This window comes from Bufo gargarizans, chromosome 2, assembly GCF_014858855.1.
Source record: "Bufo gargarizans isolate SCDJY-AF-19 chromosome 2, ASM1485885v1, whole genome shotgun sequence".
Lineage (NCBI taxonomy): Eukaryota > Metazoa > Chordata > Amphibia > Anura > Bufonidae > Bufo > Bufo gargarizans.
The window spans coordinates 261,595,495-261,615,916 of NC_058081.1; the positions used below are offsets into that span (position 1 = coordinate 261,595,495).

At 44.5% G+C, this 20,422-nt stretch overlaps 1 protein-coding gene across 4 annotated transcripts in view; it reads right to left on the bottom strand.

Moving 5' to 3' along the window:
* PLXNB2 (plexin B2) overlaps positions 1-20,422 on the bottom strand; it is a 190,045-nt gene that overhangs the window by 107,723 nt on the left and 61,900 nt on the right. For 2 of the 4 annotated variants that reach the window (XM_044280258.1, XM_044280259.1), the window contains exon 1: positions 11,785-11,901. The exons of the other annotated variants lie outside the window; for them this stretch is intronic. The gene's annotated coding sequence lies outside the window, so the exon portion shown is untranslated. Of the gene's footprint in view, positions 1-11,784; positions 11,902-20,422 lie in introns of those variants that run through there. 4 annotated transcript variants of the gene reach the window in all.

The window sequence follows — 20,422 nt, forward strand, 5'->3', positions numbered from 1 at the left end:
TAGGAGCAACGGGGGTGTTGCTGTTACACCTAGAGGCTCCGCTCTCTCTGCAACTGCTGCGTCCTCTGCACTTGGTTTGACAGGGTCAGGCAGTGAAAACATCATCACACCTGATCCTGTTACTTAGGCTAAATGGACATGATCAGTATTGCGTGCGGAAAATCCACACCGTAGGTAATGTACATTGTATTCTATGAGAATTTGAAATTCGCATGCACACGATGCAGGATTTTTTCCGTACGGATTTTGAACTACGATGCGGATTTTCAAAAACGCAGCATGTCAATTTTATATTTCCTGCTCAAATTTTCTCCATTCACTTCAATAGGGAGAGTAAAATCCGCACTAATTGTTGCAGATTGACCGCACGGATTACCCTGCGAACACCTGCAGATTTCAGTGCGGATTGTATGCACATAAATCCTGAATGTGTGCAGTATGTATAGCTGTATGGGGACAAGTGATGGCATTAGTCATGGCACCTCCCCAGACTGTGGAGGAGATCGCTGCATGTAAATGCAGTGGTCATCTCCATTGTGGAGCAGATGATTGTCAGGAAGTAAAGCTTCTTTCCAGATAATCGTCTGCTCCATTGAGCAGTGTAGAGAGGCCTAGGCAGATCAGGACAGATAGCGATACATGTCACCCATAAAGTCCCAGACACTCCATACCTGGTAATGTAACCCTGTGCACACGTTTAGCGAGGACGTAGGGTAGATTCTGAAATATATGCTGAACGCGATGTGAACCCAGCCTAACTCTGCTCAGATTCCAGTCTCTGATACTGTGGATGGAAGTACCATTCCCATGACCCAGTATCTCACAGTCTGGGGAAAAAAACTGCCCGATAACCCTAATCTCACAGGCCAGGGAGCAGAACACTGTACAAACTAAAGCCTCATTCACACGTCCGCGCCCAAATCTGGGAGAAGTTGGTCAGTGATGCCTTCGTGAAGATGTCCGTTTTTTGCTGTCCCTGTGCAATCCGTGTTTCACTGGAGCTGCACAGCTAAAAAATTATTTTCAAAGCATCGGTTCCTAATGATCTGTGAAACATGGATGCAAAACAGGTGGCATCCGTGTTACATCTGTGGCTTTCACGGACCCATAGAATATAATGGGCGTGTTAGATCCGTGAACACGGACAAAATAGAGCATGTATCCGTGGCAAAAACATGGACACTGCTAAAATACTGATGTCTGAATACGCACATTAAAACGAATGGGGACTGGAGAACATGCACAGCACACGTCCATGATCTGCGAATGAGGCTTTACGGTTGTGAACAGTTAAAAGCAAGAAAACAAAAATCAACATTTGGTCTCCTTTCTCCAATGTCTCATCTGAAGAGACCAATAACATGCGTGAAACACTGGAGAAGAACTGCTTTTGTGCGGCAATATTTGTGGAGCAGTCCAGCTCCGATGCGCACTTTTCATTTACACGTGCGGCTGATTTTATGGCAATTCCGACAGCTGCAATTACACGTTTCTCAAGTTAGCATTAATAATAATTCCACATTCGGCTAAAACAAACCAAGCTCGAGCACATCTGCCTGCGAGCGCAGACTCATTAACCATGATCGCAGCCAGCCAGCGCGGCTGAAAAGACTCGGAGCAGACAAATTGCCGTTTTAAGTTCATATTTGTGTAAGCCTTTGTTTAGGCCTTACAAATGTATCATTAACAGAAAGAATGCCTTTTTAACCCTTACATCAAGCGTTAATTACACGCCTGGTGTTGGGTTTTATTCATGCATAATGACTTTATGGTAAACTAAGGAGCAATGAAAATCAAATGGAAGAGGAAAGCCTGCCGTCATGATGTGGAAACATACAGGGGCTGCTACAAAAATGGGACTGATCTCAGGCTGTACAAAAAGTAGTGGGGGATATTTATCAAAACTGGTGTAAAGTAGAACTGGGTATAGTTGCCCATTGCAACCAATCAGATTCCACCTTTCATTTTTTTACAGCTCCTTTGTAAAACGAAAGGTGGAATCTGATTGGTGGCTACAGGCAACTATACCCAGTTCTACTTTACACCAGTTTTGATAAATTTCCCCCAGATTCTTTAACGTCTTCCAACCCACACCACTTAAAGGCTATGTACACCTTTGGAGGCAATTCTTTTTAACTACTGCATTGTACTTATTTTGAGCTAAAAATCTTTTTTTATTGGTCTTCATTAACAATATGGAATTCTTTTTTGTGTACAGAGCTGAGATGCTGTAGTAGCAGCCTATGGATTTTCTGTCTTTTCCGTCATCTGGGGAGCAGAGGGTCTCCTCATCTCTGCTCTCTGACCTTATGAACAAACACTCATTATAGCTCAATCCTTATCCTACTGATAAGAATGTGGCTTAAATAAGTGTTTATAACTCTTTAGTAGTTTAGAGATAAGGCTACTTTCACACTGGCATTTTGGCTTTCCGTTTCCGAGATCCGTTCAGGGCTCTCACAAGCAGTCCAAAACGGATCAGTTTTGCCCTAATGCATTCCGCTCAGAATGCATCAGTTTGCCTCCGTTCCATCTCCATTCCGCTTGGGAGGCAGACACCAAAATGCTGCAATGTCCTTGTATTGTACGCACAGACAAACATAGTACTGTTCTATTAGGGGCCAGCTGTCCCTGTTCCGTAAAATACGGAATGCACATAGACATCATCCATAGATTTCGCGGACCGCAAAATACATACGGTCGCGTGCATGAGCCCTAAACAGTATAGCTGAACTCAGAAAATGACTGCAACCAAAGAGACTCCCTGTAATGACTCAAAAATAAACACGGAAGGTACTCCCGTATGCCTTCCATTTCCGTATTTCCGTTCAAAGATAAAACATGTCCTATTATTGTCTGCATAATGGACAAGGATAGTACTGTTCTATCAGGGGCCAGCTGTTCCATTCCGCAAAAAACTGAATGCACACGGACGTCATCCGTATTTTTTGCGGATCCGTTTTTTGCGGACCGCAAAATACTGAAAAAGCCATACGGTCATGTGCAAGAGGCCTAAGGTTATCATTTGGTTATCCCAATTGTATGGCTACTATTATCACGAGGATTACATTTCAGATAATATCTTCCCCTCACCATTGCAGTAAATGGACAATGGATTACTCTTACCATTTGTGTTGACTACTACAGAAAGAAAATATCATGTATTAATTTTTAGTGGCGTAGTACTGCAGAAAAAAAAACTGCAATTTTTTTTAAAAAGTAGTTTCCTATGAATATGGAGTTTACAAAAATACCTTTTTCTGACGGACGTGTCCCTTCATACACAATCACAACATACGGTGACCCTTGTTAGCGTATTATAAAAGTTTGCTTAAGCACACCAGTAGGGGATGCTACATCTCCAGTCAACATGTGGACAGGAAATATGTAAAAATTGCTCTTTTTTTTTTTATATTTTTTTTTTCCATTGTATGGAGGAAGACAAAAAAATAATAATTCAGTCTCAGGACTTCCAAATAAAATGCTATACCTTTTTCTCCATAATGTTAGACCTATTTTATCTTATAAGGATATAAAATAAAAATAAAAAAAACACACTAGTACGGTAGTAGTTCTATAGTAAGTAATGCTATTTTATATCAGAGGTAACTAATCAATGAGCCCCGCAGGAAACAAAATTCTGTTTTCCAGCAGAATACATTTTGAAATTCTCATTGGTTATCTAATATAAATCAAACCTAACTTGCCCGACATGGATTTCATGTCAAATCATTTAAGGATAAAAGGGTTATCCAAATTCTAAAAGATCCCCCCCAATGCCCGGGCCCCTTTTATGGATTATACTTCCCTGCTCCCCGACACCCGTGTGGCTTCGGATGCCTGCGCGGCCGCCTCTGCATCTCCCCATCGGGTAGATCAAACCATCTGACGATTGGGGAGGAGGGGCAGGCAAGCCAATAGCAGGCCGTGACTGTGACCAGCCTCAAGGGGGGGTCATCACAGTTGCAGCCTGCTATTGGCTGTTGCCGGGTGTTTTGATCCACAGACGGGAAGATGCAGGGGTGGCTGTGCAGGAATCCGTAGCGACGCAGGTACTGGAGAGCTGGTAAGTATAATGTATAGGAGAGGGCCGGGCATTGGAGGGGATCTCTTACTCATTATATGGAAAATACTTTTTCGAAGGTGTCTGTCCATTTACAGGGGCGTGGATAAGATCACAAAGGACAGCTTTGTTTGTCCGTTTGCATTTATTTTTGGATCCCAAACTTTTTTCACACAAAGCCTACAGAAAAGTCCTCTGCGTGATGAACCCAAATAGCAGGGTCCCAGAGTTGAAACCCTTATCGATGAGCCATTTTAACGCTTGTCCAGCAGGTGACCTCTCTTACAGCTTAGATAATGGCATGCTGAGATGTACTGCAATAATGAGCAATACATCTTTACTGACAAGTGTGAACATGTCCTATTAGTGCACAGTATTCGGAAAATAGCAGTAACCAGCTCACCTGCTTCCATAAATGGAGGAGGCACCCAGCATCTGTAAAAACTATAGCAGGAAACCTGTACTGTAAGGCGCTCGCGCGTTTTGACCTATACGCAGGCCTTAATCATAGCTATAAGAAGGCACAGAGCGTTTAGGCTTGCCAATCTGACTGCCTGATGTTTTCTGGTAACTAACATTTCTAACTGCTGTTCCCAAAGGAGAGGACCTGTAAGGTAAATGGCAAATTAAAGTGCTTCTCTCACACTATTCTAGAGGTAACAAAAGAATTACTGCTGTAATGTCAAGAATGCGCAAGACCTAACCACTTCATTAACACAGAAACTTGTGGGACATTGCTATTAAATGCATACTGAGAGAAAAAGCAATACGACGGTACTGAAGGACTAACCTAGACAAGGAGAATACCCGCTCCGACCGTTTCCTACAGTGTCTGTATATCATTTCATTGTAGAATACTGTTGAGGGGTCCCTCACAATTAAATCTTTTATAGTCTTCCTACTGAGGGGGCCCCTGGTGGGTCTGGGCCCCCCTATATCTACGCCCCTGGTGTCAGCAGATTACAGGTTTCTCTCTATAAAAGTGGAGCACAGTAAATTACAGCTTATACTCTGCTGCTGGACATTAAAAGGGGCTATCCCTATAAAAAATGAAAAGCGGACATCATATAGTAAATGTCAACCTCTTTCTAAGGCCTCTTTCACATGAGCAATACGGATTGCGCCAGGATCTGATAGTTTTACACGCAAGTTCAATCAGTTTCTGCGTATTTTCCCTCTGGATTGAATGAGTTTAAGGCATGGGGAGAAGAAAAAAAAAAAAAAAAAAAAACACCTGAAGAATAACCATCTAAATTTCCCAGCAATCAGTGGAAAACGCATTGCATCTGGGCGTCTTTTGTTTTTTCACGCAAACCACATTCACTTCTATGGAGCCAGAGCTGCGTGAAAAAACACACACTATAGGAAATGCTGCGATTTTTTCTGAGCGCAAAGATGATGCATGAAAAACAATGCTCGCGTCGGGATTCTGTCCAGATGGTATGCGTTCGCTTCGTGCATCGCATCTGGACTGAAAACTTGTCCATGAGAAAAAGCCCTTACAAAACTAGAACCAGCCCCGTACCTCACAGGGATCTAGATCTCCACTCTCTCATTGCTCTAATATATATTTTTTTCAGGCTGGCAGCTCAGGAGGGATGTCCTTTCTTCTACAGCTCTCTCACTTTCACAGGTTTAGTGGGGGGGGGGGGGGGGGGGGGCTGGGGGTGTCTTTTCTAAGGAGGTGTGTCCTTTTTATTAGCTCTTTGCCCATCATAGCTCAGGGGGGGTGCCCTTTCTGCCGTAGCGCTCTCCCTGTAACAGTCACAGTTTCTATCATTTCTAAGATATGTCTTGTGGCAGTTAAAAGATGGAACTGAGCATGTGTGTGACCACGTCAGTGAAGTGGACTGAGAAAAAAGGAAAAGAACACAGCAGGTGGTGCTAAACAGATACATTTTATAGAAAAACTCAGTGGTCACACCAAATTTTCAATTACATGCAATTATAAAAGCTTTAAGATCTAGGCGGTGGTTTGAAAACCGTTGAATATTTTTCATGAAACAACTCATTTTCCAGGGCGAGTCCAAAGACATAAAGCAGCTCGAGAGCACAGCCTCTCACAGAATGGCGGCACACTTTGGAGCTGGAAAGCGTTGTGTCTGCCTGTGCTAGGATAAAGCTCTAGCTGCGGGCTCAGTGTGTCATCCAGGAGCAGGTGTTCTGCTGCAGCTCTGCATCTGTATTCAGTCTGGCACCTTTCAGAGTGTTACTAGAGACAACGTTACACTGCAAGAAAATGAAATGCTTTCCCATTATCCAGCCTTCCACTGAAATGAAGAAGCAGCGCTCCCTCCCCTAGCTCCATGAAACCTTGCCTTTGGATAGCACTTAGGTTCTGTATTCATTTGGACAGTGCATATATTGCAGCACCCTGCTGGTCAAGACAGAATACAGCCAACGTGAAAAAGGTGTTCCAGGACTAGGGAAATACACGGATATTATAGGACTATTCCTCATCTATATACGCACCACGAGACAATTAAAATATATACTTTTATCATACAAAGAGGGGTTTCTTTTCCTCAGGAAATCCGCGTAAATATATAATGAAGCAAAAATCATGGCATGCAGCATTGCATGTAGTTTTAGAGTGCCTAGAAGCATGACATGAAACATATGCAGAGCCTCCATGTACAAGAGGCTTAGGGGCTCGTTCACACGACGTTTTTGTGCATGGATTTTCACATGGAATCCTCCTATATTAGCTGCCAAAGAGAATCCGCACTGTCGATCAAAAGGCCATAAACTATTTTCCATTCAAACTGGAAAATGGTGGCAGGAATCCAAGGGTCAGCTTCAGATTTCGCTGTGTGAACATATCCCGAACTCCTCTTGTAGTAAGTAGTACTGTAGCCATACAAAATCAGGGGAAATCATGGCCAAAAAAGTGGACTGTCGGCTGGCCACTTAAATATCAGCAGTGGTTTGCCATCTAAGATACCGATTGGTCGGTAAACTAGTATTTCATTATTAATTGTAGAAAACAAGTTGGGTAACCCAAAGAACGTGGCCTGGTCATACACTGGTCAGGTATGTCTCCTGGCTCTCTGAGGAGCTATTAACCGCCCAGAGATGGTACATAAGACACAGACCTGTAGCAGTTAGCCAACATCTGGCAACGACAAAATCCATGGATTATAAACCCTCTTTTTAATCTGGAGCAAGCCTAAGAAGGATAACATTAAGGGCAAATTACCATGGAACACATCTGCAGAGAAGCGCAGAGAAACCACTACCAGCCTGCAGACCATGCAGCAAATTCCTCACATTACAACAGAAATGTCCTCAACGTGCCCAAAATGCTGTGCCGGTGTTCTTCCCTGCATAGAAATGTGGTTGGAAAAGCCTCACTTACATTTAGTGTACTTTTGTAACAGAAACCTCCATTAAATTTTATACCAATTGAACCCACCCCAAAACTTGTCTTCTGATGGCCTTTAATGGAAAGCAAAGATGTGAGAACGTATCAGATCTTTACTCAATGGCAGGGTCTACGAGGTAGTCATTAAAGGGAACCCGTCAGGTTGAGCAATGTATGTGATCTGCAGGCAGCATGTTACAGAGCAGTTTCATATATAGATTTGTGGGAAAGATTCAGAAAAACTTGCACTTCAGTCATTTCAAATTCTGCACATTCTAGGGTTTGAAGTCAACTAGGCGGTCCTATCAGTGACTGACAGCTATAACGCCAGAATGTGCAGAAAACTGTGCAGCAAGTTTTACTGAATCTTTTCCATAAAACTATATATCAGTCTGCTCCGCTCGTCCTGCTCTATAACTTGCTGCCTGCTGATTATTTCTCATTTTCATGGTGACAGGTTCCCTTTAAGACTCTACAACGAGCCTCTTTATTGCAGGGCTACTATTGATCTCTTGCTATATGAACTGTGCACCTTACCCTACCAGTCCAATTCATACTGTCAGTTACATGATGCTATCTTTTTCCATCTATGAGCCATGCCTTCGCGGGATCAATAAAGTTGTAGGTTACGTAAAAAAATAAAAATAATGCAGAGAGCAGGAAAAAGTGGATCAGCAAAAGTTTTGCTCTGACGAGAAAACTATTCTATTTTTCTAAGACTACTTTCACATTTGCAGCAGCGTTATCCAGTAGGCACTTCTGTCGCTGGAACTGCCTGCCGGATCAGTCAAAACGTATGCCAACTGATGGCATTTGTAAGACGGATCAGGACCCTGATCCGTCTTACAAATGCATTGAAATGCCTGATCCTTCTTTCCAGTGTCATCCGGAAAAATGGATCCAGCATTTATTTATTTTCAATCTGCGCATTTTTAATGCCGGATCCGGCACTAATACATTCCTATGTAAAAATTAAAATATGCATTCAGGCAAGTGTTCAGTTTTTCTGGCCGGAGATAAAACCGCTAGGGCTGCAGCTAACGATTATTTGAATAATAGATTAGTTGTCGATTAATTTCTACGATTAATCGATTAAAATTACAAAACAAAGCGGTTTATATGATTTTACTTGAAACAAATTGTGGGTGGCGCTGTTATGGAGAGGGGGATCTGTGGGTGGCGCTGTTATGGAGAGGGGGATCTGTGGGTGGCGCTGTTATGGAGAGGGGGATCTGTGGGTGGCGCTGTTATGGAGAGGGGGATCTGTGGGTGGCGCTGTTATGGAGAGGGGGATCTGTGGGTGGCGCTGTTATGGAGAGGGGGATCTGTGGGTGGCGCTGTTATGGAGAGGGGGATCTGTGGGTGGCGCAGTTATGGAGAGGGGGATCTGTGGGTGGCGCTGTTATGGAGAGGGGGATCTGTGGGTGGCGCTGTTATGGAGAGGGGGATCTGTGGGTGGCGCTGTTATGGAGAGGGGGATCTGTGGGTGGCGCAGTTATGGAGAGGGGGATCTGTGGGTGGCGCAGTTATGGAGAGGGGGATCTGTGGGTGGCGCTGTTATGGAGAGGGGGATCTGTGGGTGGCGCTGTTATGGAGAGGGGGATCTGTGGGTGGCGCTGTTATGGAGAGGGGGATCTGTGGGTGGCGCTGTTATGGAGAGGGGGATCTGTGGGTGGCGCTGTTATGGAGAGGGGGATCTGTGGGTGGCGCTGTTATGGAGAGGGGGGATCTGTGGGTGGCGCTGTTATGGAGAGGGGGGATCTGTGGGTGGCGCTGTTATGGAGAGGGGGGATCTGTGGGTGGCGCTGTTATGGAGAGGGGGGATCTGTGGGTGGCGCTGTTATGGAGAGGGGGGATCTGTGGGTGGCGCTGTTATGGAGAGGGGGATCTGTGGGTGGCGCTGTTATGGAGAGGGGGATCTGTGGGTGGCGCTGTTATGGAGAGGGGGATCTGTGGGTGGCGCTGTTATGGAGAGGGGGATCTGTGGGTGGCGCTGTTATGGAGAGGGGGATCTGTGGGTGGCGCTGTTATGGAGAGGGGGATCTGTGGGTGGCGCTGTTATGGAGAGGGGGTTATGTGCACTGTTATGGGGAAGGGGATATGTGCACTGTTATGGGGATAACAGTGCACAGATTCCTTTCCCCATAACAGTGCACAGATCCCCCCTCCCCATAGCAGTGCCATAGACAGATTTCCCCCTCCCCATAGCAGCCCCGGCCCTGCTGCTCACAGCAGACTAATCACTCACTGTATCTTTAATTTACCTTACAATCGTGACACTCCAGTAATAAATAACTGACAGGCAGAGCAGAGGACGGCGTAACGTCACTTACTCACGTGACGGACTGCTCCGCCCACTTTATGAATGAAGGAGGCGGAGCAGGCGCGTCACATGAGTAAGTGACGTTACGCCACCCTCTGCTCTGCCTGTTAGTTGTTACTGGAGCGTCACGATTGTAAGGTAAAATAAAGATGCAGTGACTTAAAGTAAACCGCCCGCCCGCATAGCAACGAATCGGCGATTATTCGATAACTGGATTCGTTGACAACGAATCCAGTTATCGATTACATCGATTAATCGTTGCAGCCCTAAAAACCGCAGCATGCTGCGGTATTATCTCCGTCCTGAAAAGGCAAAAAGATTGAACTGAAGACATCCTGAACAGATTGCTCTCCATTCAGAATGCGTGGGGATATACCTGATCAGTTCTTTTCCGGTATTGAGCCCCTAGGACGTAACTCAGCACCGGAAAAGAAAAACGCTAGTGTGAAAGTACCCTAACAACAAATAAGAGAACATGTTGCCATGAGGCAGTGCAGTCTGCAGTATGAAGAATGAGCCGAGCAGACTGTTACTTAGTTTCATGGAAATAATCCACAAAACTACACTTTCTGAGCTCAGTGGTCATGTGGGTGGTCCTAGCAGTGACTGGCAGTATTGTCCGTATACAATCACTGGTAAGACCACCCACATGACCACTGAGCTCAGAAAGTGTAGCTTAAAGAACAAATTTTACTAAATCCTTTCCCATAAAACTATAGATCAATCTGCTCCGCTCCTCCTGCTCTATACCAAGCTGCCTGCAGATCACACTGCATTTTCATGGTGACAGGTCCTCTTATTTACAACTGGGTCCATAAGATGGAAGCTATTAGAGTCATATGACCAGACACATCACTAATCGTCCTCCATTCAAACACACTGCACTAAACTCCCAACGGTACAGAGCGGAGCATTTGAGGCGATTTGCCGAGCCATAGGACCAACCATCAGGAAGGAACCATCTTATGGACAGGACCTCTTAGCCAAAAAAGAAAAATACCTTACAAATTATAGAAAATGGCACAAAATTTCAACAAAGCCAATATATGACCAACCCCTTTAATTCTTCACTTTTCACTCCAGTGCTAGGATTTACCGTATGCATACCTACATACTATAGCAGTGATCTCTGCCTAGTCTATCATAACATGATGAGTTGTAGTTTTGCAACAGCCACAGGTTGCAGATCACTGTACTACAGCGTGATGTGAAAAGAACACAGCATGTGGGTAGAGCAATAATCAGATATTTAACCAATAAAAGTGAAAACCATTAAAATGCTGAACCCTACCTTTACCCCTTACTGTGAGCTAAATTATTGTGACTTCAGAAACTAGGGCAGCCACCCCCTGGTAATTTTATAGCCGGTAAGTAATAAGCACAGAGACAAGCGAATGCCTGAAAACAGCAGGAGAGTCAAACATTCCCAGTTAATTCTACTGGTATAACAGGATTTCATGAACTATCCACCTCTACACTGGAAACCACATACCCTATGTCCATGTCTTCAGGAGGCCACACAACAAGTCTACTGGTTCTCAATAGTTTAAACACAAACAATATGCACTATACCAAAACCTATCTGCTATAATAAGGCTCATTGCTGGGGCCGATCATAATCCAGCTACACGAGAATCCTGAAATCCTTCACAATGCATTATATGTGAAAGGAGGCTTGCTGAGGAAATACAAGCATAATAAAGGAAACAAACATGAGTTGCCAGCTTAGCAGAAAAAAAAAAAAAAAAAAAACAAGCAAATTCCCCCAAATTCCCATGCGTTGTGGCACTTTTCCTATCAGGCCATCACTAGCTGACCATGTGAGGACTATTTACTGCCTTTCACAACTGGGAGCAGAAGGCAAAGGGGGCTGAATATTTTCCTTTGACCTCTGCCCCCCCAGCTTGAATTCTATGCATGAAACCAGACAAGCAGAGAAGAGACTTCTTCTGTGTACTGCCTCTGGCCACAGAGAGGTGTGACAGCATCAACTCTCTGAAAGCTCAGATCGCCCACAGCCACAAGGACACATACCTTGTGCGCCCCTATCCATGACCACTTGCAGGAGCAGAAACAATAAGATCCCACCATCTGTAGGAGACAATAAGCCGGCGTTCTGCAGAAACTGAAAGTTGCTGGAGAGGAGGAGGGCAGGGAGGCCGGCTGCTGAGAATACCAGTCTCTGTAATGTATAGCAGATGTGTCACAACAAGTTTGGGGTGGAGAAGGCTGAGGAGTAATCTGCAGCACACTGGAGCAGACTGCAGGAAGGACTTTCACACTTCCCAAGCTTCAATCCTACTGGGAGCCAATAAGCAGCAAAGCAAGCAGATGAGTAAGTCCACGCATTAACCCGTTCATGGCAGGCACGCTAGACATACGTTACACTGTCTACACTCACAACTGACAATAAGCTATGCTGCACCCCAGCTTAAAGGGCTTGTCACCCCACTAAAGTCTTTATATATTGATATATCGCAGTATAAGGAATTTAAGTAGCCCAAAAAAAAGTGCTCTTGCTCATTTTCGTTCAGCAGTTTCTTCCAAAAATTTACTTTTATATTATGTAAATTACCTCTCTACCAGCAAGTAGGACGGCTACTTGCTGGTAGGAGCCGCATCCTCCTTTCATAAAGACGCCCCCTCCTCGTGTTGATCGACAGGGCCAGCGAACGCGCTCGTCCTCTGGCTGGCCCTGTCTGCGTTCAAAATCTGGCGCCTGCGCCGCACCGGTCTTCAGTCGGCGCAGGCGCAATGAGGAGGACGCTCGCTCGGCCGCTCCATCCTCAATGCGCCGATGACGTCACATCTACACCCCGCGCAGGCGCACTGAGAAAGGAGCGGCCGAGCGAGCGGCCTCCTGTCACTGTGCCTGCGCCGACTGAAGACCGGTACGGCGCAGGCGCCAGATTTTGAACGCAGACAGGGCTAGCCAGAGGATGAGCGCGTTCGCTGGCCCTGTCAATCAACATGAGGAGGGGAGGGGGCGTCTTTATGAAAGGGGGATGCGGCTGCTACCAGCAAGTAGCCGCCCTACTTGCTGGTAGACAGGTAATTTACATATTATAAAAAGTCCGTTTTTTTTTTAAGAAACTGCTGAACGAAAATGAGTAAGAGCATTATATATTGATATATTGCAGTATAAGGAATTTAAGTAGCAAAAAAAAAAAAAAAAAAAAAAAAAAAAAAAAATGACTTTAGTGGGGTGACAGAAGCCCTTTAAACCTTTGTCCATATAGGCTACATTATACAGGACTCAGGCACAGGGTCTAACTAAATGTGCCTTCTAAAAATATAAGGGGTCATTTATCACCAGATACACCACAAAAGTGGTGTATATCTGGTGCATAATCTGTCAAACGCCATGTTGCGGCAGAATCTGTGACTTTTCTCCCCGATCACTCGAGGTCTAAATAAAAACTGGGTGTGGCATTGGCGGGTCGGCAGGCCCGTCGCATTCATTATTTTCTTCACCTGTTTTAGGAAGCTGTCTTACATTTAGAATCAACGGTGGATGCACCGAACCTCGGCGGATCCACTGCCCGCTATAGGGCTTATTAAGACGTCGCTCTTAATAACTGTGCCCCATAAAGTTCAAAACCCTGTGTTCTCTTCTGATCCAAGGTACAATCCGCAGCTCATCTGTTGGAAATTCACACCAAATGGATTCTGTTGAGGAATTTGTTGCGGAAAAGCAGATTTCATCCTCTGCATTTAAAGTGCTGGAATCTGCACATGTGGTTATGTGGGGATTTTGTTGCAGAAATGCTCTGCAGTGTCTGAATGCTGCAAATCTTCTGCAGGCAACTCCGCTGTGGATAGTCCAAACGTGTGCTCCTACCCCGTTCAGCCATGTGTGAATTGTTATGCCTTAGTGTAGCAAACTGCAATTACTCGCCTCCCTTTCCAAGGAACCCGAAGAGTTTACTGCAACATAACCAGGCCTGCCCGATCGAAAGTTTCAAGTGAGTACTACATGGATTTCGCTACTGCTGCAGAAGATTTCTAGAGTTTAACAAAGCTCCCATGCCTACACGTTACATATGACTACTACAGTGAGTGGGACACGGTTTAATAGAATACAGTGACTGCACCAGGCCCCGCTGCCATTACAAAACCAGTAGTCGGCCGCCACCCCCTGTATTGGGGGTGGCTAACTATTTACACAGGAACACTGTTATGGGGGGGAATCTATATATGTGTCATCCACAGATGCCCTCCATAACAGTGCGTCATCCACAGATGCCCCCCATAACAGTGCATCATCCACAGATCCCCCATAAGTGTCTTCCACAGACCACAATTAGTTCAAAGCCCACCAAAAGCACACCTTTTGGTTAAAAATATTTTTTTTCTTATTTTCCTTCTCAAAAACCTAGGTGCGTCTTATGGGGCAGCGTGTCTAATAGGGGCAAACAATACGGTAAACAGAAAGGAATGTATTTTGGAGCATTTCATTCTGTTCAGTTTTGTCCCCATTGGCAATGAATGGGGACAAAACTGAAGCGTTTTTTTCCCCAGTATTGAGCTCCTATGACAGAACTCCATACAGGAAAACTTAAACGCTAGTGTGAAAGCACCCTTACTCTAGCTGAACATCGGCCAGATAATGGCTCAGTCATAAGGTGGTATGATCGTTTGTGTGCAGACACCTAAATCATCATTTGCCGCAGATTGTACTGTCTAATCACACTCTGCTGCCGGCTAACAACGATTCTTTATGAGAATGAGTGATGGTTCCTCTCCATACTGTGGAGGAGATTGCTGCATGTAAATGCTGCAGTCTCCTTCACCAACAAGCAGGCGCTTGTCAGGAAGGAACGCTTCCCTACCGACAATGGCCTGCTAAATTGTTCAGTGTAAAGGGCTCTTAAAAGATGCACAGGTCCCACCATTGTGACCTGCTCTAAACTCCAGGGCAGAGGATCCAAAATGAACATAGAGAGGCTGCGTATGCGCGGCCACCCTCCGTTCACTGCTATGGGAGTTCCAAAAATAACAACTGAATGTAGTGGTGGATGCGAGTGAGTGCTACCACTCCACCGTATGGGACTGCTGGAGATGGAGTACAAGAGCTCGGCTCTGTAATGGGACAACCCCATTAACTGCTTAAAGGAGTTATGGCAAGAATCAGACATCATACAGTACATGACGAGCGCTTTCTAACAAAGAACCAGCCCCGTACCTCACATGGAACCAGAGACCACCACAATCATTGTTCCAATGGCTCTACTAGGTTCATAGCAAGCTGGCAGCTCAAGGAGCGTGTCCTTTCTGCTGCAGTTCTCTCACAAGCACAGCACAGGGGGCAGCTGAAGGATCGAACTGAACGTGTGCAGCCATCTCAGTGAGCCAAAGAAATAAGAAACCCCAGGCGGTGCTATACGGATATATTTTATTGAATAACTTGAATATAATAAGTCTTTAATTACATGAAATTACAAAAGTATTCAGATCCAGGTGCTGGTTTGAAAACTGTAGAATATTTTCCATGGGAAACCCCTTTAAAAGGACCTCCACCGCACATGTGCGACTAAGTTTGCTCTTTAAACATGACGCCTGCTCAGAAGCTTAACGGACGCTGTAGTCGTCAGGTGCCTGCTGTTTTACACAGCAGACACCTGGAGAGGCTTTTTTTTTTATTAAAAAGTTAAAGGTTAAAAAATTCGAATCAACCCATTTCCTGTAATAAAAATAAACAAACCAAAAAAATAAAGATAATTGGCATCGTCATGTTCCAAAACTATTAAAATATAAAAAGGTGCTATTAGAAAGTACAACCTATTCAGCAAAAAAACATGTTGCGGTCCTTAAGGAGTTATTTGGAAAAGCTCTTTTAGTACAACGTAATGGATAATACATTTGCTCTGCGTCAGTCACTAGTAAGCAGAAAAGCATGCTCTGCCGCCAGTGTTGGCTAAATTATAGCTCTTATGCTCCAGCAAGTCTTGATTCGTGTGCATTCCATCACTGCACCACAGAGCAGAAGTATATGCCAGCAAGTAGTAGAAAACTGTGCTCCTCAGCAACTACTGCCCAGGGCCTGGCCTCCCAGTTTTGGTGGACAGCTTTGCCACAAGTTTGTAGTGCACCAGTAGTGGAGGTAAAGCACCATTCTTTACAAGCTGCTGCTACCCAGCTTGCTTCAATGACAAAGAAGTGGATTTTATCCAAGTACATACGGCTGGACCCAAACCAATGGCAGATCTGCTGACTGGGTCCTGAAATATGGAGAGTAATATTAGATCATATTTATGTAACGGACACCAGCCGTGTGCCTCTACAGCCATGGGTCCATCACCTGGAAGTCAATGGGTCCGCACAATTTCACGGCAGGCACATGGTCTGTATCCATGTTATGATTGGAGAGTATACATAAAATTATTTTGCAATTTATATACTGTTTTGCATTGCAAATATAGAAAAAGCTATTTTTGAGACTTTTTTTTTTTTACATTGTTTACACTATACATATTTCACACCAAACCACCTGTTGCGAGTTTAGGTTATTTCAGAAATCTGGATACCTAATAAGCGTATTATTATTTTTTTGCTTTTAGGTAATGTATGCACAAGAAAGTGTATTTTATGTAAAATGATTGCTTATTATTTCTGCAAGCTTTTTAAATAAAAAGGTTTCAATTTTCTTAAAAAATCATATTAAAAGAATTAATGTCTTACATTTTAAAGGCTTTGGGGCAATTTTCTTTTTTTATTGCGTTGTACTCATTTTGAGCAAAAAATAATTTTTAAATTGGTCTTCATAGAGGGATCTGAATTTTCTCTCTGCTCTATCAGACAGGGAGCTGATGGGCACCTCATCTCTGCTCTCAGATCTTATAAACATTCATCAATGGTTCACCACTAACCATGGGTCAGTGAAAAATGACAGGCGCATGCACTACTTTGGTCCCTGATATGGACCACTCCCACTAAAGTCTATGGGTCCATCAAAAACCACTGACAGAACACAGATGGTGTCAGTCTTTGGTCTGTTTTATGGACCACTGGTAGGAGATGCTCAGGGAATTCATTTTCAACTGAGCAGTGTCCATGGAATAAGCAATATGTATGGGGGGCAAAAAAAATAAAAAGGACACAAGGACAGATTTCTCCGCGGAAGTCAAACGTAAATGGTCATGTGAACAGGACCTCACAGCAGGATAACTAAACTTTAATCCCTTAAGACACCATGATGTACCTATACATCATAGACTGCAGTGCATTAAGCCACCATGACGTCCAGGTTTATGTACCCCTGGTGACAGTGCCGAGATTGCAGCCGTTACATACAGACAGCTATCCTAGCTAAACGGCCCGAGACCAATGAGGGTGATCCCGAGCCGGTGATCTCTCCGACAGGCTTGTCTGTGCACTGTGTGGATCAGAACCTGTAGAAATTTATATAACACCCCCCCCCCCCCATGTCCTCGATCGGGCAGGCGGCCCAAAAGCAAACCCCCCTTAATCATCAGGGTGGCCGAGCGGTGGTAGCAGGGATTGCCAGCTGTAATATACAGCTGACACTCTGCTGCAACGCCCGACATCGATGCTGGCATGAATATTGGCTGCTTAACCCCTTCCATGCCACGGTCGTGTAGAGACCGCTGTATAGAAGTGGTTAACAGAGGGAGGTCCCTCATTCTCCCATTGGGCCACTGCTCTGCTGTGGCAGCGTCCTGATAGCTGAGGGGTTAATAGAGGGAGGGAGCACACTTCCTCCCCCATCAGAACACTGTGGCAGTGTCCCAATGATTACCATGGCAACTGGGCGCCTTACACAGGCATCCTGGCTTGCCATGGTATCTAACCCTGACAGGCCCATCAAGAACCAGGTGACTCTGGGTACAATAAGTGTTAAAACAAAAAAAATGTTATAACTTTTTCCTATATCTGCATATTCCTAATTGATTAAAAATGAAAAAAAATTAAATAGATTACACGTTTGGTTTTGCTGCGTCCATAAAGACCTGATTAGTGATGGCCGTCAATGTGGCAATTTTAATGCCAGATCTGGCACTAATACATTTCAATGGAAATTAATGCTGGCATTCCGGCAAGGGTTACAGAATTTTAGACAGGGAAAATACTGCAGCATGCTGCGGTATTTTCTCCGGCCAAATACTGTAAGAGTGACTGAACTGATGCATCCTGAACGGATTGCTCTCCATTCAGAATGCATTAGGATAAAACTGATCAGTTTTTTTCTGGTATTGAGCCCCTAGGAAGTAACTCAATACCGGAAAAGAATAACACTAGTGTGAAAGTACCCCCAAGTCTAATTCCTATTTTCCAGCTCATCCCTTGTGACAGCACAACAGGAGACGTACCAAATTATAATTTAGGGGAGACCAAGTCTAAGGACAACATCTCAGCTATTTATCATTAGATAAAAATACAATTTCATAGAATCAGGAATAAACCTGAGACAGAAATTTTTGGATACTTAGAGGAAGAATAAAATTGTCTTAGACATCAACCATAAAAAGGATGCCCTTTACCTCTAAGCCTAGTCTATATGGTAAGTACAATTGCGTAAAAGCAACTCGCTCTAAAACCTGATAAAATATTGTAACATCATATATAACTACTGTACCGAGTAAAAATTTACTGTAGACCCCCATTGCAGTTCATTCCCAAGAGCTTAATTGTTATAATACGATAAACAACTAACTCTGGAATGTCTACAAGGTATATGTAAGAAGCCAAGCTAACAGCACTGGCACACGGCAAGCATGGACATCAACGGTGAGGTAACCGAAACTGTACTATTAACTTCAAGCTTGGGACCCCATACTAGGAGGCGTTGGTATGAACTCAAGGGAGAAGAAAGGAGAAAGAACCCTCCCAACGAAACCAGGCCAACCAAGAACCCACCTGCCCACATAGCTTAAAGGTTTCACAAGATCTTTAAATGGCACTAGCCAGGAGACACAGGGACTGAGGAGTGGCAAAAGGTTACAGGACCTGTGCTGCGTACATAGCCGCAGCTTATATGTGTAAGCATGGCAGTAAGTGTGAATGTGGACAAAGGAATGCACAGTCTATTGCCGTTTTGTAGCTCCCTGGGTTGGTGTGCAGTGAGGGGAGTCTCCTTCCTGGAGGCAACAGAGGTGCCCTTAAGGTTATGGGTATTCGGTGCAGTGAAGGCAGGGTCCCTAATGTTTGTGACCTTAGGACCCTTTTAGCTTTAACTTAACTTCCTGCCTACATTGGTAATTTTATGTGTCAGCCGGCAGGGCACAGAGGCCATGAGGCGCACACGCCAGGGAACCTCCACATAAGAGGTACTGGCCACTTATAGGGTACGAAGGATGAGGATGAACCGAACTATCGAACCTAGGCCATCAGAGAACCCACCTATTGGCTCGGACTCCACCAGGTGGGTTCCGGGCTGCTAAGGGACCTCTACCCCGAGAGGTGTTAACAAGGCTATTCGAGACCTGGAAGGAGAGGCCGGACACCCCCCGATCCTAGTCCCAGCCTTAAGCCCTAAAAGTTCTTCTAGAATCTCTTCAACCATAGAACAGGAACCTCTTATCCCCTGTAGGGACTGGAAGAACACTGGTGAGTGGAGGTGAGAGGGACCCTTTAACCTCTCTGTTTCCGGTCCCAAGCAGGTCAAAGGTGGACAACCTCCTGTTGTGCTGTCATGAGGGACGAGCTGGAAAGCTACTTTAAAACTAGGAACCAAACTCAGCTTCTGAGCTGTTACGGTAGTTAGTTTATTCAAGCAGGATCGCTTCCTGCAAAAACAGCAATGACAAAAGTCAGTGGGTAGTCATTAAAGGGTTTAAAAAAGTATATAAAAGCGCCTCAGTTTTCTGCTACAGGTTCCACAGCAAAAATGCACCTGTATTTCTGCCATGTAAACATCCCCTAAACCGCCTCTGCAACTCCTCCCTTTTGAACAGGGACCACCATATGGGTGCTTAGCCTAGCCCACCATAGCTGACAGAGTAGGGGTTCCTTATGTAGTAGAATCCCTCCCAGTTACAAATAGAACTCATCGGAAGCCTGTAAAAATGGAAGAGGGAGACAAAGTAGATATTTCCTAGGAGAATCGAGGATAAAAAAAGACTGAATATGGCTAAAAAGTTAAAGTATTGCACCTTGTTTTGGTTAAAGCAACACGAAACACAGAAAATGCATTCGAAAGAATGGAAAAAAAAAAATATGCCAATACTTCCTCCCTTCATCTCCTTTCCGTCTAACCTATTTAGTTTCATATTACAATAAAAAATGAGAAATCGTCTATATAAAATTCCCCCATCCTCCTCACTGGCTGGATCGGGAGCCTCCCCATTTGCCCTTTCTCCAATTGGACAAAAATATTGTTAAGCCCTACTCTTCTGCTAAGCCACTCCCTTCAGATCAACACACGGAAGAGATCTGCAGGAGATTAACCCCCGTGTTGCCGGCAGGATTTCTATTCGACTGTTTGGGGATAATACAGAAATGCTGTAGTTATTGTTTGCCTTTAGCATCCATAACCAGGTTTAGTGTCCCTTTAAATGAATGTCTATTAAACAGTACAAATTGTACAGCATATTAAAGCGGCAAAAGTATTATCACTGTTAACATGACACCCCCCCCACTGTACTGCGTGAAGATGGTCAGACCCTCAGCCTGCTAGGACCAGTACCAGGGAACCACTTGTAGAGTAGTGTCT